Source organism: Budorcas taxicolor, chromosome 4, assembly GCF_023091745.1.
Source record: "Budorcas taxicolor isolate Tak-1 chromosome 4, Takin1.1, whole genome shotgun sequence".
NCBI classification, from domain to species: Eukaryota; Metazoa; Chordata; class Mammalia; order Artiodactyla; family Bovidae; genus Budorcas; species Budorcas taxicolor.
In genome coordinates this window covers 76,127,511-76,143,232 of record NC_068913.1, presented here as the reverse complement: position 1 = coordinate 76,143,232, position 15,722 = coordinate 76,127,511, and positions in this window count along the sequence as shown.

Below are 15,722 nucleotides of genomic sequence, written 5' to 3'. Positions count from 1 at the left end.
TGTGACCCCATAGACGGCAGCCCACCAGGCTCCCCTGTCCCTGGGATTCTCCAGGGAAGAACACTGGAGTGGGTTGCCATTTCCTTCTCCAATGCATGAAAGTGAAAAGTGAAAGGGAAGTCTCTCAGTCGTGTCCGACTCTTCGCAACCCCATGGACTGCAGCCTACTAGGCTCCTCTGTCCATGGGATTTTCCAGGCAAGAGTACTGGAGTGGGGTGCCATTGCCTTCTCCGAAATGAGCTGTAGTAGACATAAAAAGTAGAACCTAAGGACACAAGGGAAAAGTAATCAATCTTATCTAGATAAGTTGGGAATGACTCTCTCAGCAAAATACTTGTTTTCTGTTTTCTATATAAATAAGGAAAATTATAGCAGAAGATCTCCCAGAAAATATCCCCTTATGAATTTTTTGTCAATGAAAATTTTATATTGTATGTCAATATCTAAATCAGTTCTTATTTAGGGGAGTTAAAAAAATGAATTTATTTATTTTAATTGGGGGCTAATTACAATATTGTGGTGGTTTTTGCCATACATCGACATGAATTTGAGAACTGATTTATTTAGGCAAGTCACTATTCAGCCACTGGGGTCGGAGAGGAGACCATGAAGTGCATGGCTGCTCAAACAGTCAACAAAATGACTCCAATTTAATTTCTGTTCTACATCCCTTCTCCTCTTTTTCCTTTTTCTCTCTCTTCTTATCTTCATCTTCCTCTTTTTCTTCTTCCAGGATGTGGGGGAGATTCATTGCTGAATAGGCATTTACAGCTTTTGCCTCATCTTCCTGTCTGACCTGTCATTGAGTCCTGTCAAGTCTAAATAATCCAAAAAGTTTCTACAGTCTTTCCACTTCTCTTGATGTCCACTGTCAGCACCTTAGTTAGGCAAGCGGGGCTCTCTGTCTGCCCTTTGGAGGGCTCTGCATATCACAATCAGTTGATTAATGTGCATAATTTGTCAATTGGCTCTGGTGCTTAACACAGGCACAGCTTAATCCTTAATGCTAAATGTCTAATCATAAGGTTAGCACTGTTCTTTTTCCAGGGAAATACTTTTCCACAAATCTTATCCGATATTCGTTAAGCCAGTGATGATCATGTAAAATGGTGTATGAAGGCTGGTGGGGTATGTGTCCAGTCATGTCACAGATTTAGTATATTGAAAGAGTTGTGAAGCCATCACCTCAATTTAAGTTTAGAACACTTTTATCATCACAGAGCATTCTTGCACCCATGAGCAGTCATTCCCTGGTCTCTTTCCCCAGCCCCACCCTTTTCCTAGGATACTAGGCAACCATTAGTGAACTTAGTTTCTTTACAGATTTACTTATCATGGGCACTTCATATAAATGGATTGTATAGTATGTGGTGTTTTGTTATTGGCTCTTTTCATTTAACTGATTCTTGCACAATGGTATTGTTCTTCAGTAGTCCTGAGTGTTCATTTCTTTACTTATGAAATGGGAAATTCCTCAAATGTAGGAAGATGATTCAAAAGGTACTAAGTAGCCCTGCTGCTGCTGCTAAGTTGCTTCAGTCGTGTCTGACTCTGTGTGACCCCATAGACGGTAGCCCACCAGGCTCCTCTGTCCCTGGGATTCTCCAGGCAAGAACACTGGAGTGGGTTGCCATTTCCTTCTCCAATGCATGAAAGTGAAAAGTGAAAGTGAAGTTGTTCAGTTGTGTCTGACTCTGTGCGACCCCATGGACTGCAGCCTACCAGGTTCCTCCGTCCACGGGATTTTCCAGGCAAGAGTACTGGAGTGGGGTGCCATTGCCTTCTCCGACTAAGTAGCCCTAGATATGGCAAATTTCCATTAAATGTGGCTAGCAACTTCTTTTTCTTTGGTCTCAGTTTACATGTCACCAGTGAGAGATCTCTTTCCACATCCTAAAGATAGATCATCCTTGTTATTCTCTCTCTCAGGTCCTTTTTAAAAAGCACTTATGATAACTTGAAATAATTTTAATTGTCAGTCAATGTGTGTGTGTGTATGTGTGTTTCTGTCTCCCTCCATGTCAACTTGCCATCATTGTACTTCAGCATTTAGCACAGTGCTTCAAAGCAGGCACTCAATTTTTGAATGAACAAATAAATTAATGAGTTAATGAATGATAAAAAGAACATAGGCAGAAGCGCATGCTTGATGGAAATGATGATGATGAATTCAACGTGGAGATTTTAAGTGTGAGCAAATCTATGGGACATTCACATGACCATATCTTCTGGGTAGCTGATAAGTATAATTTATACACACACTATTTAAAGCTAAATAGTGTAGAAGGGCCTATAGGAAAAGGCGATAGTTCTTGGGCTACTCTACTCTCAGTCCATCTCCCTAGAGATGAACATTTTAAATTTTGTATAACGCCTTTAGTGGTAACTCCCACTGTCTGTATCTTTAAATGTGATGCTATATTGCATGTGTACGTGCTCGGTTGTGTCCAACCCTTTGTGACCCTGTGGACTGTAGCCAATCAGGCTCCTCTGTCCATGGGATTTTCCAGGCAAGAATACTGGAGTGGGTTGCCATTTCCTTCTCCAGGGGATCTTCCTGACCCAGGGATCGAACCCAAGTCTCTTATGTCTCCTGCACTGGCAGATGGATTCTTTACCAGCTGAGCCACTGTTGCTATATTGCTCTTTCTTAACTTATCAACTTCTAATTATCTGTTGCTATCCTCCATGACCCTTTAGTCCATTTAGTCCACTAGATGGAAAGATTTCCATCTTTCTTTTCACCTCCTCCCAATAGTTGTATCTTAAGGAATTCTTTTTAGTACACTTACAAATTTAAATAAGTTTCTTAAGTCATCTTCTTTCATGCAGTATAAACAGTTCATCTTGCCTCCCAAGTTATAAGTTGTCTGTGTCTAGCCTTCCTTCTGCCTCCATTTCCCAGTTTCTGAAAGTTGTACTTTTAGTTTTTCATAGTCAAGATTGGTAACATTTACATTCTCCTGTCATATGTTCTACTGGTTGGTCAAAATCATGTCACATTTGAATTTGTTCCATATAAACTATGTTGCTTGTATCATTTTTGCATTATTCCGGGAGAAACTGATTCTGTTTTTTTTCCCCCGATGGATGAAAAAGCATGTGTCTTCTTTACCATATTGCAAATATCTTCTAGCTTCTTTCTTATTCTTATTGATTTTTAGAATCAATTATTTTCTTTATCTTGAAGCCACTGATATCGTTTTAAAGTGGAATGATTGCATAAACTATGGCTTTATTGTACAACATTCAGATTTTCTGGAGCTTGACCCTCCCTCCCTCTCTTCCTTCCTTCCCTTTTTTCTTTCTGATTGTAAAGGCAAAAACATATATTGATTCAAAATTCCCTCAAGTAAATACAATTTCAGTTAGAAATTGACTAAATTCTACAGGTGTGTAAATTACCTTGTATAAATTAATTTATGTTCTAGAATTTGGCTATGGCTTATAATTAACATTTAATTATATAAGAAATTCCATAAATATGGATGTCTTTACAGCTTAAACAGTTCCAGACTAATCAAGCATTGTGTCTCCAATCCTAATTCCAATTATATTGTAATCAAAAGAAAAAGACAAGCAGAGAATCTTCTTGACAAAATTCCCGCTAGTCAAAACCATAGCTGTTATAGAGGGAATGCAAAATTTAATTCAAGTGGTATTTTCTGCTGAGAAGGGAATAGACAGTACAGGTGATAACTTGATCTTTATCATTTATCAAATATATGAAAACATTTAGAGATTGAAAGATAGGTAGTTTACAGGCAAAATATGAATAATTAGATATCCCATAGATAAATAAATTTATCATCGAGTCTGTTTCATTTTGGGAAATAGTATTTAATGGTATAAAATAGAAATTATGAAACATGCACACAAAGGCATGTATATGAAAGGCCTGATTGGCACCAGGATCAAACTGACATAAGGTACAGTAATCGTGCCAGTGTAACCATCCTTATCACATTAATGTGCCCCATTATGTAATGATTAAACCTTTCCATTTATCTAGCTTGCCATAATGTTTGCCTTCTAGGCAGAAATGAGGGATAAAAATTATGCTTAGGCAAGGGGAAAAGCTTACATTGAAATAACTATGACAACTTACAGTATACAATGAGTAGAAACTTTGCAGTGTGCTTTTCACATAGATTTGTTCATCTGCTTTCTATAGCAACCCTGAGAAATGCGTGTTGCTATATTAACTCCATTTTATCTCTGACAAAACCGAGAATCAGAAAGTTAGGTTTTTCAAGGGAACTGCTGATAAGCAGTAGAGGAGGAAGATTCAAACCCAGGAAATAGTTTCCTTACTATACCACAAAATTATCTGTTTATCACCTATTAATATTTATCATACAGACTGTATCTGCATAATAAAGGATAAACACTGGATACTTGCCACATCCAAGTTATCCATCCAAGGTGTGATTTATACCCCACCATCCTTCCTGAAGGTCAGAGTGTAGTAAGGACAGAAGACCTGACCTTCAATCCTGGCTATTCCCAGGAATGTCTGTGATTAAGAACAATACCCTGTGAGTCTAGCATTCATCACCACAGCCCCCAGATAAATTCTGGGGAAAAATTAATGCCCAGAAAAGCATTGAGACGTGAAAGAAGTCATCAGATTATTAAAGCCCATGCCCACTGCTCTGCCTCAGTGGTGTTTATGTGTTGATTGGTTGCATTCTTTCATTCGCTATATATTTTTTGAGCAACTACTGTAGGTCAGAATGTAAATAAAACTACAGTACAACAAAATGGTTACAGATTGTGGTCGGTAATATGAAGTAAAAGAGCAGAGAATGGCAGAGTGTTTTCAAGTGAAGGGGTCAGGAAGGCATCTCTGGGAAAGTTGTATTTAAGAAGATGGACTGGAGTTTGAGGAATAATGTTCTGTAGGTGACACAGAAAGAGAAAAGGCCCTGAATGGAGAAAGAACTCCGAGTGTCCTGGGTACTGACCAGACTCAGTAGGCAATGAGAGAGAGTGAGTGGAGAGGTTAGCAGGACCTTGTAGACAATGTAAGAGAAGATTTTGCTTTGAATGCTACTGGAAGGCCATTGATGTGGCTTAAGCAGAGGTGACATGATCTAATTTATATAGAAACAAGGTTGCTGAGGAGGATCTGCTAAGAGTGAGTGGCGAGGCTCGAGCTGAAGTGGGGTGGGAGGTGGTGGAGGTGGCTCCTCTCTCCAGTGACTCCTCTCCTGACCTCCCCGATTAACCGCTATCCATCATAGACTAGCTTTGTCTGATTTTATACTTTACATGAATAAAGTTGTACAGTATATACTTTGTATTCCCTCAGTATATGCCGTTCATCCAACTTGTTGGAAGTGGTTTGTTCTCATTGCTATATTGTATTCCATTTTCCAACTGTACTGAGGGAGTAGTTTCATAATTTTTTCATTCCACTCTAATGGACATTTGTTCTTTTCTTCCCATGAGAATAGAGTTGAATCACACTCTATTGGATGGTGGTCTTTATGATAATATTTAGTCTTGTTAATATTGAAGGGAGTTGACTCAGTTCAAATGAAAATTGAAGCTTACTATTTGATATGGACCCTATTTACAAATATTAGTACAAATTTGTAAATATTGGTACACATTTGATGGCAGCATTCATGAAAAATTAATTTATCACATGACAAGAACTGTGCTAAGTGTTTAAGCACAGTATTTCATTCAGTTCTTATAGGCACTATATGAGCTGTGTACTAACTCTGTCCCCATTTCCCTCATGAGGAAACTAAAACCTAGAGACATAATTTAATCCCATTTTCTGTTGATGAAATATCAATAGCCTCTTGAAATATTGAAATATCAGTGGCAGAAAGTGAAGAAGAACTAGAGAAGCCTCTTAGTGAAAGAGGAGAGTGAAAAAGCTGTTTTAAAACTCAACATTCAAAAAACAAAGAACATGGTATCCGGTCTCATCACTTCATGGCAAATAGATGGGGAAACAATGGAGACAGTGACAAACTTTATTTTCTTGGGCTCCAAAATCATTGCAGATGGTGACTGCCGCCATGAAATTAAAAGACGCTTACTCCTTGGAAGAAAAGTAATGACCAACCTAGAGAGCATATTCAAAAGCAGAGACATTACTTTGCCAACGAAAGTCCATCTAGTCAAGGCTATGGTTTTTCCTGTAGTCATGTATGGATGTGAGAGTTGGACTATAAAGAAAGCTGAGCACCGAAGAATTGATGCTTTTGAACTGTGGTGTTGTAGAAGACTCTTTAGAGTCCCTTGGACTGCAAGGAGATCCAACCAGTCCATTCTAAAGGAAATCAGTCCTGAATATTCATTGGAAGGACTGATGTTGAAGCTGAAACTCCAATATTTTGGCCACTTGATGTGAAGAACTGACTCATTTGAAAAGACCCTGATGCTGGGAAGGATTGAAGGCAGGAGGAGAAGGGGATGACAGAGGATGAGATGGTTGGATGGCATCACCGACTCAATGGACATGAGTTTGAGTAGGCTCCAGGAGTTGGTGATGGACAGGGAAGCCTGGTGTCCATGGGGTTACAAAGAATCAGACACGACTGAGTGATTGAACTGAACTGAACTGAACTGAGACAGTTTGTTTCAGAGCAGAGTGGCACCAGAGCAACAGATCCAATAGGCTTTATTTGTGTATATATATGTATATTCATGTATGGATTAGATTAATAGATTTACCTTAAGAATTTGATTTACATGATTGTGGGGGTTGGCAAGGCAAGCCCTAAATCTCTGTAGGGAGAACTTCAGGAAGGGCAGGCCAGAACTTTCGGGCATGGGCTGAAGCTGCAGTCAACAAGAATGATTTCTTGTTCCTTGGGGAAACCTCAGTTCTGATCTTAAGGTTTTTCAATTAATTGAAGCTGGCTCACTGAGATTATCTAGGATAATCTTCTTTATTAAAGTAAGCTGATTATAGACTTTAATCACATCAAAATATACTCTCATAGCAACCCCTAGTTTGATTGAATAATCTGGCTCAGTTGACACATAAAACTGATCATCACCATCATATAGATAGTAGATACCAGACTGAGATATAAATCTAAGTCTTTATGATATTAAAACTCAAGATCTCAATTTCTATGATCTGTTTAAAAAAATGTTCTGGACTGAGCACACAGCACGTTCTTCAATTCTGGAGTGGTAATATACTGGGGATAATTCAGAAATAAAAAGAAGTAAATGTGCTTGAAGCACATAGATCTGGAGAAGGCAAGAGATAAAAGAAGACTTCTAAATTTGGGAGGCTTTCAACAGGGTCTCTGCCAAATACTAGCTGTGTGATCTTGGGAAAGTTACCTAAATTCGCTGTTATTCTCCCCTTTATGGGGCTTCCCTGGTGCCTCAAATGGTAAAGAATCTGCTTGCATTGTGGGAGACCTGGGTTCAATCCCTGGGTTGGGAAGATCCCCTGGAGGAGGGCGTGGCAGCCCACTCCAGTCGTAATGCCTGGAGAATCCCATATCCCCATGGACAAAGGAATCTGGCAGGCTGCAGTCTATGGGATTGCAAAGCGTTGGGCAAGACTGAGCGACTAAGCACATTCTCCTTTATAAAATGAGTAATGAAACCTCTTTCCTAAGGTTGACTGAATAAATACATGTAAAGAGCTTGGAGTAGTGCCTGGCACAGGTGAGAACAACATAAATGTTAGCCATTAATTTTAGTGGACTTTGGGAGGGGTCAGAGGGGTGTTATAAACTCACCCTTAAGCAGTCATCTTTGCTCGAGTCCTTTACAGAATTTAATATATAAGGAAGGAAGAATCACCGTTTTAGAAAAGGCAGAGGAACTGGAGATCAAATTGCCAATATCCGCTGGGTCATCAAAAAAGCAAGAGAGTTCCAGAAAAACATCTACTTCTGCTTTATTGACTATGTCAAAGCCTTTGACTGTGCAGACTACAACAAACTCTGGAGAATTCTGAAAGAGATGGGAATACCAGACCATCTGATCTGCCTCTTGAGAAATCTGTATGCAGGTCAGGAAGCAACAGTTAGAACTGGACATGGAACAACAGACAGGTTCCAAATAGGGAAAGGAGTACATCAAGGCTGTATATTGTCACCCTGCTTATTTAACTTATATGCAGAGTGCTGCTGCTAAGTCACTTCAGTCGTGTCCGACTCTGTGCGACCCCATAGACAGCAGCCCACCAGGCTACCCGTCCCTGGGATTCTCCAGGCAAGAACACTGGAGTGGGTTGCCATTTCCTTCTCTAATGCATGAAAGTGAAAAGTGAAAGTGAAGTCGCTCAGTCGTGTCTGACTTAGCGACCTCATGGACTGCAGCCTACCAGGCTCCTCCATCCATGGGATTTTCCAAGCAAGAGTACTGGAGTGGGGTGCCATTGCCTTCTCCGTATATGCAGAGTACATCAGGAGAAATGCTGGGCTGGATGAAGCACAAGCTGGAATCAAGATTGCTGGGAGAAATATCAATAAGCTCACATATTAGATGACACCACCCTTATGTCAGAGAGTGAAGAGGAACTAAAAAGCCTCTTGATGAAAGTGAAAGAGGAGAGTGAAAAACTTGGCTTAAAGCTCAACATTCAGAAAATGAAGATGATGGCATCTGGTCCCATCACTGCATGGCAAATAGATGGAGAAACAGTGGAAACAGTGTAAGAGTTTATTTTTTGGGGGCTCCAAGATCACTGCAGATGGTGATTGCAGGCATGAAATTAAAAGACGCTTACTCCTTGGAAGGAGAGTTATGACCACCCTAGATAGCATATTCAAAAGGAGAGACATTACTTTGCCAACAAAGGTCCGTCTAGTCAAGGCTATGGTTTTTCCAGTAGTCATGTATGGATGTGAGAGTTGGACTGTGAAGAAAGCTGAGCGCCAAAGAATTGATGCTTTTGAACTGTGGTGTTGTAGAAGACTCTTGAGAGTTCCTTGGACTGCAAGGACATCCAGCCAGTCCTTTCTAAAGGAGATCATCCCTGGGTGTTCTTTGGAAGGAATGATGCTAAAGCTGAAACTCCAGTACTTTGGCCACCTCATGGGAAGAGTTGACTCATTGGAAAAGACTCTGATGCTGGGAGGGATTGGGGGCAGGAGGAGAAGGGGACGACAGGGGATGAGATGGCTGGATGGCATCACTAACTTGATAGACTTGAGTTCGAATGAACTCTGGGAGTTGTTGATGGACAGAGAGGCCTGGTGTGCTGCAACTCATGGGGTCGCAAAGAGTTGGACACAACTGAGCGACTGAGCTGAGCTGATACATTTGAGAAGGCTTCCCTAGTGGTTCAGTGATAAAGAATCTGCCTGCAGTGCAGGAGCTGCAGAGGACATGGGTTCAATCCCTGGGTTGGGAAGATCCCCTGGAGGAGGCATGACAGCCCACTCCAGTATTCTTGCCTGGAGAATCCCATGGACAGAGACGCCTGGTGGGTTCCAGTCCATAGGGTCCCAAAGAATTGGATAGATATAGCTAATGCAACTTAGCACGCTTGCACGCACACACATACACTTGAAAATATTTCAAGTAGATTCTAAATGTTCTCACTACCTACACATAAAAATAGTAACTATGTAAGGTATTGGATATGGTAATTAGCTTGATTGTGGTAATCATTTTACAATGTTTATGTATATCAAAACATCACTTGTATACCTTTAATATATGTAATTTTTACTTGTCAATTATATATTAATAAAGTTGAAAAAATAAAATTATTTTGTAAATACTTTTGAATACAAAGGAAGATAATTTTGTTAAGTGAAATAAGAAAAGTGGGATGTTGCTATGATTGATATATATCTCCATCAATCCATAAAAATATTTATATTCATACAAAAGTAACCAAAAGTGATTATTTCTGGGTGATAGAAGTACTGGCAATTAAAATATGTTTTTCTTTATTATTTTCTCAGTGTTTTACACTTTAAGTTTAATTGGAACAAAATTGCATGGAAAAAGAAACTACTCCCCTACTAAAGACGGCAGACAGGAAATACCAGTGTACTCGGAGTGTGCTCAGGCTATATATACAGAATAAATTCTAGGCAGTTCCCGGATGCTTGGTACATTCTTTTATTTGTATTGTTTTATTGTCTTTCCAACGAGGAAATGTTCCCTCCATTGTCTATTTCCCAAATCCCTCTATCACACTTCTACATTCAAGTATCATTTCGTTTGTAACATATTCCCTGACATTTTTTTCCTCAAGACTTGCGATCATCCTAGTGGCCCCAAGCACCTGGTACATATATATATGTGACCTTAGAGTCTGGAAACACAGGCAATATACATAAACATTTATCAATAATATATTCAAGTACATGTAAAATAATATCTGTTTCCAGACAGGATGGCCATGCGTTGTATTAAAATATTTACTGCATTCTGTTGTACTTGTTATATTGTTTTTCCACACCTTGGCCCTTTTGAGGCAGTTGCATTTGCCTTTCTCATCTCTATTCTGGAGGCTACCTTTTACAGTATCTAAGATGAAGTGGGTCCTCAGTAAATGTTTATTGAATAAATGAATTTTCTCATTGGCCTAAAATATATTTTTTAAACAAAATGGTCTTTAATGTTTATGTTGTTTATCAGTGTTTTAGAACTAGACTTTAAAACCTATTAGCCATCTCTTTTTACCTGAAGGTGTCTAATCTCTTTGATGTTTCTCATTAGTTTTGACTGTGTTGGCTGAACTTCTCATCTCTTTTGGTCTCTTATATCTGTCTCAATATGTGAACAACAAACAGAATTGAAGAATCATTTCAGCTTTGGGTGTGCTACTCATCTATATAAAGGTTTTGCTTCTAAACTTTTGTAATGATGCTCAACATGTGTGAGTGAATTTAAGCATCCTAGGGTCCTGCTCCTTGTATTCAAAGAACATTCCAAATCATATTTATCATGGTATTTTTGAAACTAGGTTGGGGCTTCCCTGGTAACTTAGCTGGTGAAAAATCTGCCTGAATTGCAGGAGAACCCGGTTCGATTCCTGGGTCTGGAAGATTCCCTGGAGAAGGGATAGGCTACGCACTCCAGTATTCATGGGCTTCTCTGGTGGTTCAGGTGGCAAAGAATCCACTTGCAATGTGGGAGACCTGGGTTCGATCCCTGGGTGGAAGATCCCCTGGAGGAGGGCATGGCAACCCAATCCAGTATTCTTGTCTGGAGAATCCCCATGGACAGAGGAGCTTGGCAGGCTACATACATGGGGTGTCAAAGAGTTGGGCATGAATGAGTGATTAAGCATAGCACAGCATGAAACTAGATTATACGTCTGGACAACATTTTTAAGTTTTTATGCTAACTTTCCTTTCAAACCTTGTGGTAGTTGCCATCTACTGCCATGTAGTTTTCCATTTAGTCTAGAACTTAGTATTATCCTAAAAATGATGTTTGTTCAGTCGCTAAGTCGAGTCTGACTCTTTGCGACCTCATAGACTGCAGCACCCTGCATTTCCCTGTCCTGCACTATCTCCCAGAGTTTGCTCAGACTCATGTCCATTGTGTGGATGATGCCATCCAACAAACTCATTCTCTGTCTCCCCCTTCTCCTGCCCTCGATCTTTCCCAGCATCAAGGTCTTTTCCAGTGAGTAGGCTCTTCATATCAGGTGGCCAAACTATTGGGGCTTCAGCATCAGTCCTTCCAGTGAATATTTAAGACTGATTTCCTTTAGGATTGACTGGTTTGATCTCCTTGCTGCCTGAGGGACTCTCAAGAGTCTTCTTGAGCACCACAATTTGAAAGCATCAGTTCTTAGGTACTCAGCCTTCTTCGTGGTCCATCTCTCACATCTGCATATGACTACTGGTTAGTTTTGAAGAATATTTAAAGTGGGATCTTAAAAAATATTTGTTTTGAATATATATCCTTTGCTCTATAACATCAAGTGGATATTTTCCCACTCATTCTCAAACAATATCCTTAACTCAAGTCCTGGTAATGTGTTTTAAGATTTGGGATAATGGTGTGTTTGACTACTATTATGACATGGCTCGCTGCATCTTGAACTCATGTCCAATATAATTATGTGACTTAATAATATTAAAAACCCTGTTAATTGCTTGATATTTTGATTTTTATTCTGATAACTAATCCAAGATAATATAACAGCTAATTTCTTTTAAGAGATTTTCTTGTTTATCTGCAGTTTTGTTATTTTTTAGGGGAAATTTTTGTTCAGTTGTTATTTAATTATTGTGGTTTTAGTTATTTCTGAATCTAAGATTGTACTTAGTAGGATGTACCATGCCTGAGAAAACTGTTATTTATTTATTTGTCTTTGAAGTTTTTGCAAGTAACAACAACTGGGTGAATTAGCACACTTTCATTCGAGCACTAAATTTTCACCAGAAAAACACTGGATATTTACTTAGATTTATTTAGAGTTGAAAAAGTAAATTCACACAACTAAGTTGTTCCAAATATATATAAAGGTTTTCTAATAACTGTATTGAGGACTGTTTTTTTTAACTCAAAATTAAATCTAATTTAACATTAATTAAAATGAAATAAAATTAAACATTCAGTTCCTTTTTTAAATAATAGGAAGTGCTATCTTTATTGAAAAATTTTAAAAATTTACTTTTTTTTGGTTGTGCCACACAGCATGTGGGATCTTAGTTCCCCTACCAGGGATTGAACCCATGCCCCTGCAGTGATAGTGTGGAATCGTAACCACTGGAGTGCCAGGGAAGCCTCAAACATTCAGTTCTCAGCTGCACAGCCATATTTCGATACCCACAATGCAACTTGTAACTACAGTATTGGACACTGAAGATTTGGACATTTTGCATAATTCTATACAGTTTCACCTATTGTTTTCCTAGCAAGACTTCAACTTCTATAATACTCTGTTTTTTAACTTATTTGGTATATAATATCACTTTTCCTTTCAAGTTATTTCAAGTCAGAATGAGCACACTCTGGTTCAAGCAACATTTTGTTCTTTGCCTTTATAGTTTCAGGGTCCTTCTAGTCACCATCTGAAAATGCATTCATAGAGCTGGCATACACTATCAATTGCCCATGAAACTGTACTTATAGTATGGGATGACATTTTCATCTACTGACTAGATGATTGGTTATGCTCCCAATTTGGATGTGTACATGCTTGCATTGTTTGCTTATGTATTTTGGTGTCAATTGCATACTCAGAATTTGCCAGAAGACTTTAAAAGGCCAGTGTTAGAGAATTCTTTTTAGATGGTATTTCTCAAGCCTTCAGGCTTTTTGATACATTTGCTTATAATGAGTGCACATGTACTGATGGAGATTTAGTGTGAAATTTACTTTGTATGGTTTATATCATTATTTTGAAATGAGTCCAATCTATCTGTCATGTTGATTGTTGACTGAGGGAATTTTTGTGTGTGTGTGTGTATTTTAAACTTTGCCCTTTCTTTAAATTAAAACAATTTCCTTTGATCCAGGGGATTCTGGGTACCTATATGCTTGAAATTTGTGTGTGATTTCTTTTTTTCTAGCAGAATAATTTTAAAGCCTTGAAGACTGTAAAAATGCCAAGCTTAGATTGATCATCCATTTATTTATTCTTTCATTTATCATGCATTTATGGGGTGTTCAAAGTAATGCATTCTCTAAGAGGGAATCCATGACCTCTCTGCAAGTAACTGATATTTTTACCTTCATATTCAGGTTTTCTGTTAAAATATTAGCCATAGGAGTCATAGCACTATGCTAGTTGGCCATATTGGCCAGGGAAATCTGTCTGCTCTTGTCAGAATATAAAGTGAAAACGCAAGAAAATAAAACAGTGTAATTGAGCTTTGTTTATCACCCTGTCACAAAATTATTGACTGTCCATGGACAAATCACTTACCCTTTCTGTTTCTCAGTTTCTCCGTCCGCAGAGATTATGATAAATGTCCTATTCATCACACTAACCAATTTTAAGGCTCAATTGTAAGGATCAAATGAACCTTGCCTGTGACTGAATGGTTTATTTTAGGATGAAGATAAACATAGTGCCTGGACTTGAGGTTGAATAGAGGGATCTATCATAGGTTGAGTGATTAAGTTTGCAGCAGCTGCAACATGCCAACCAAAGGGTAGGAAAAGAGGAAGCCAATAGAAGCACAAGCTGTGTGCAGCATTAGAGGGAGGACAATGAATTTTGCACATTCTGTACCCCTGTGTTTCTGCTGACTTTAGTGAGTTGCAAAGACTATCTTAACTTTTGTTTTCATTTTCTGGGCTTCCCAGAAAGCAAATCTTCAGGCCAAAGCTAAAGTTTGAGTGCCTTATTGGGGAGCAGTATCCTAGGCAGTAGAGGTAGCAGGTGCAGGGTGAGCAAAGAAGGAAGATGCATTGTAAAGTGAGCCATAGCTATGGGTAGCTATTGCTCCATCCCAGGGGACCATTGGAAAACATGTATGACCTGTTTCAGGACCCTGTCTATCAGTTCTCATCTTTGAGTAGCTGAAGTTCACCCCATGAGGTGTTCAATTGCCAAATTTCATGGATGGATGCTGAGCAAGTTCTGGGCAGTCCTATGCCTCAGTGCAGCACTACTCAAATGTGATCTCTGGATAGCAAACTGTTATTACCCATGATAGGATAAGTACAGAAATTGAAAGTAAGTGGTTAGAAACTTTTATAGCATTTTGATTAATTTTATATCCATTGAATTTAATAGTAAAAAGTTGGGCTTGTTTTTTGGTATGCTTTTGTTTTTTATTTTTTTCAGTTAATTTTTACAGCAATTCTCTTTTCTTGTATTTTATAAAATGTCAGTTGGCAATGGATTGCATTAAAAAATGACCCTTCACCAAACATAGCTTGAAAATGATTGCCTTAGTTTAAACAGATAAGGCTGGTGTGGGAGGTGAGAGGCACACCAGGCAGGCAAAAGGTGGAGCAGTACCAGGTTTCACTGGTGACATGAGTGAAACCCCAGCCAGAACTGGTCACTGCAGAGGTAGTTGGAACAAATGACCCAAACCCCCAGAGAAGTGAGACTGGGAAGATTTAGAGAGACACTGAGGGGTATTGGGACTCATGGTATATCCAGATGATTTAGAACAGGAGTTCTCAAACTTTCCAGTCTTAAGATGCTTTCAGAGTCTTCAAAGTTATTAAGGAGACCAAAGAGCTTTTATTTATGTGGGTTGTTATTTATGGATTTTCACCATATCAGAAATAAAACTGAGACAAAATTATGGGTAAATTCATATAATGTAAAGATAATAAATCCACAACATTGACATACATAAAATAATTTTAATGATTATATTATAATCTAAAATATAATATTTCGTGATTATATTTTCTAAAACAAAAGTTAGTGAGAAGGGTGGCATTGTTTTACACTTTATCAAATTTCTTCATGTTTGGCTTAGTTGAAGACATCCGGGTTCCCATACCTGCTTCTGAATCCGCACGTTGTGACGAGTGGACCCTATATGTACCTTTGTTGTTGCTCAGTCTCTAAGTGTTGTGCAACTCTTTGCAACCCCATGGATTGCAGCATGCTAGTCTTCCCTGTCCTTCAGTATCACCCAGTTTGCTCAAGTTCATGTCTATTGAGTCAGTGATGCCATCCAACCATCTCATCCTTTGTTGCCTCCTTCTCTCCTGCCCTAAATCTTTCCCAGCATCAGGGTCTTTTCTAATGAATCGGCTCTTTGCATCTAACAGATAATTATTCAGCATCGGCCATGTGCTGGTTGCTGAGATAAATACTGATGTTGTAAGCATTAAC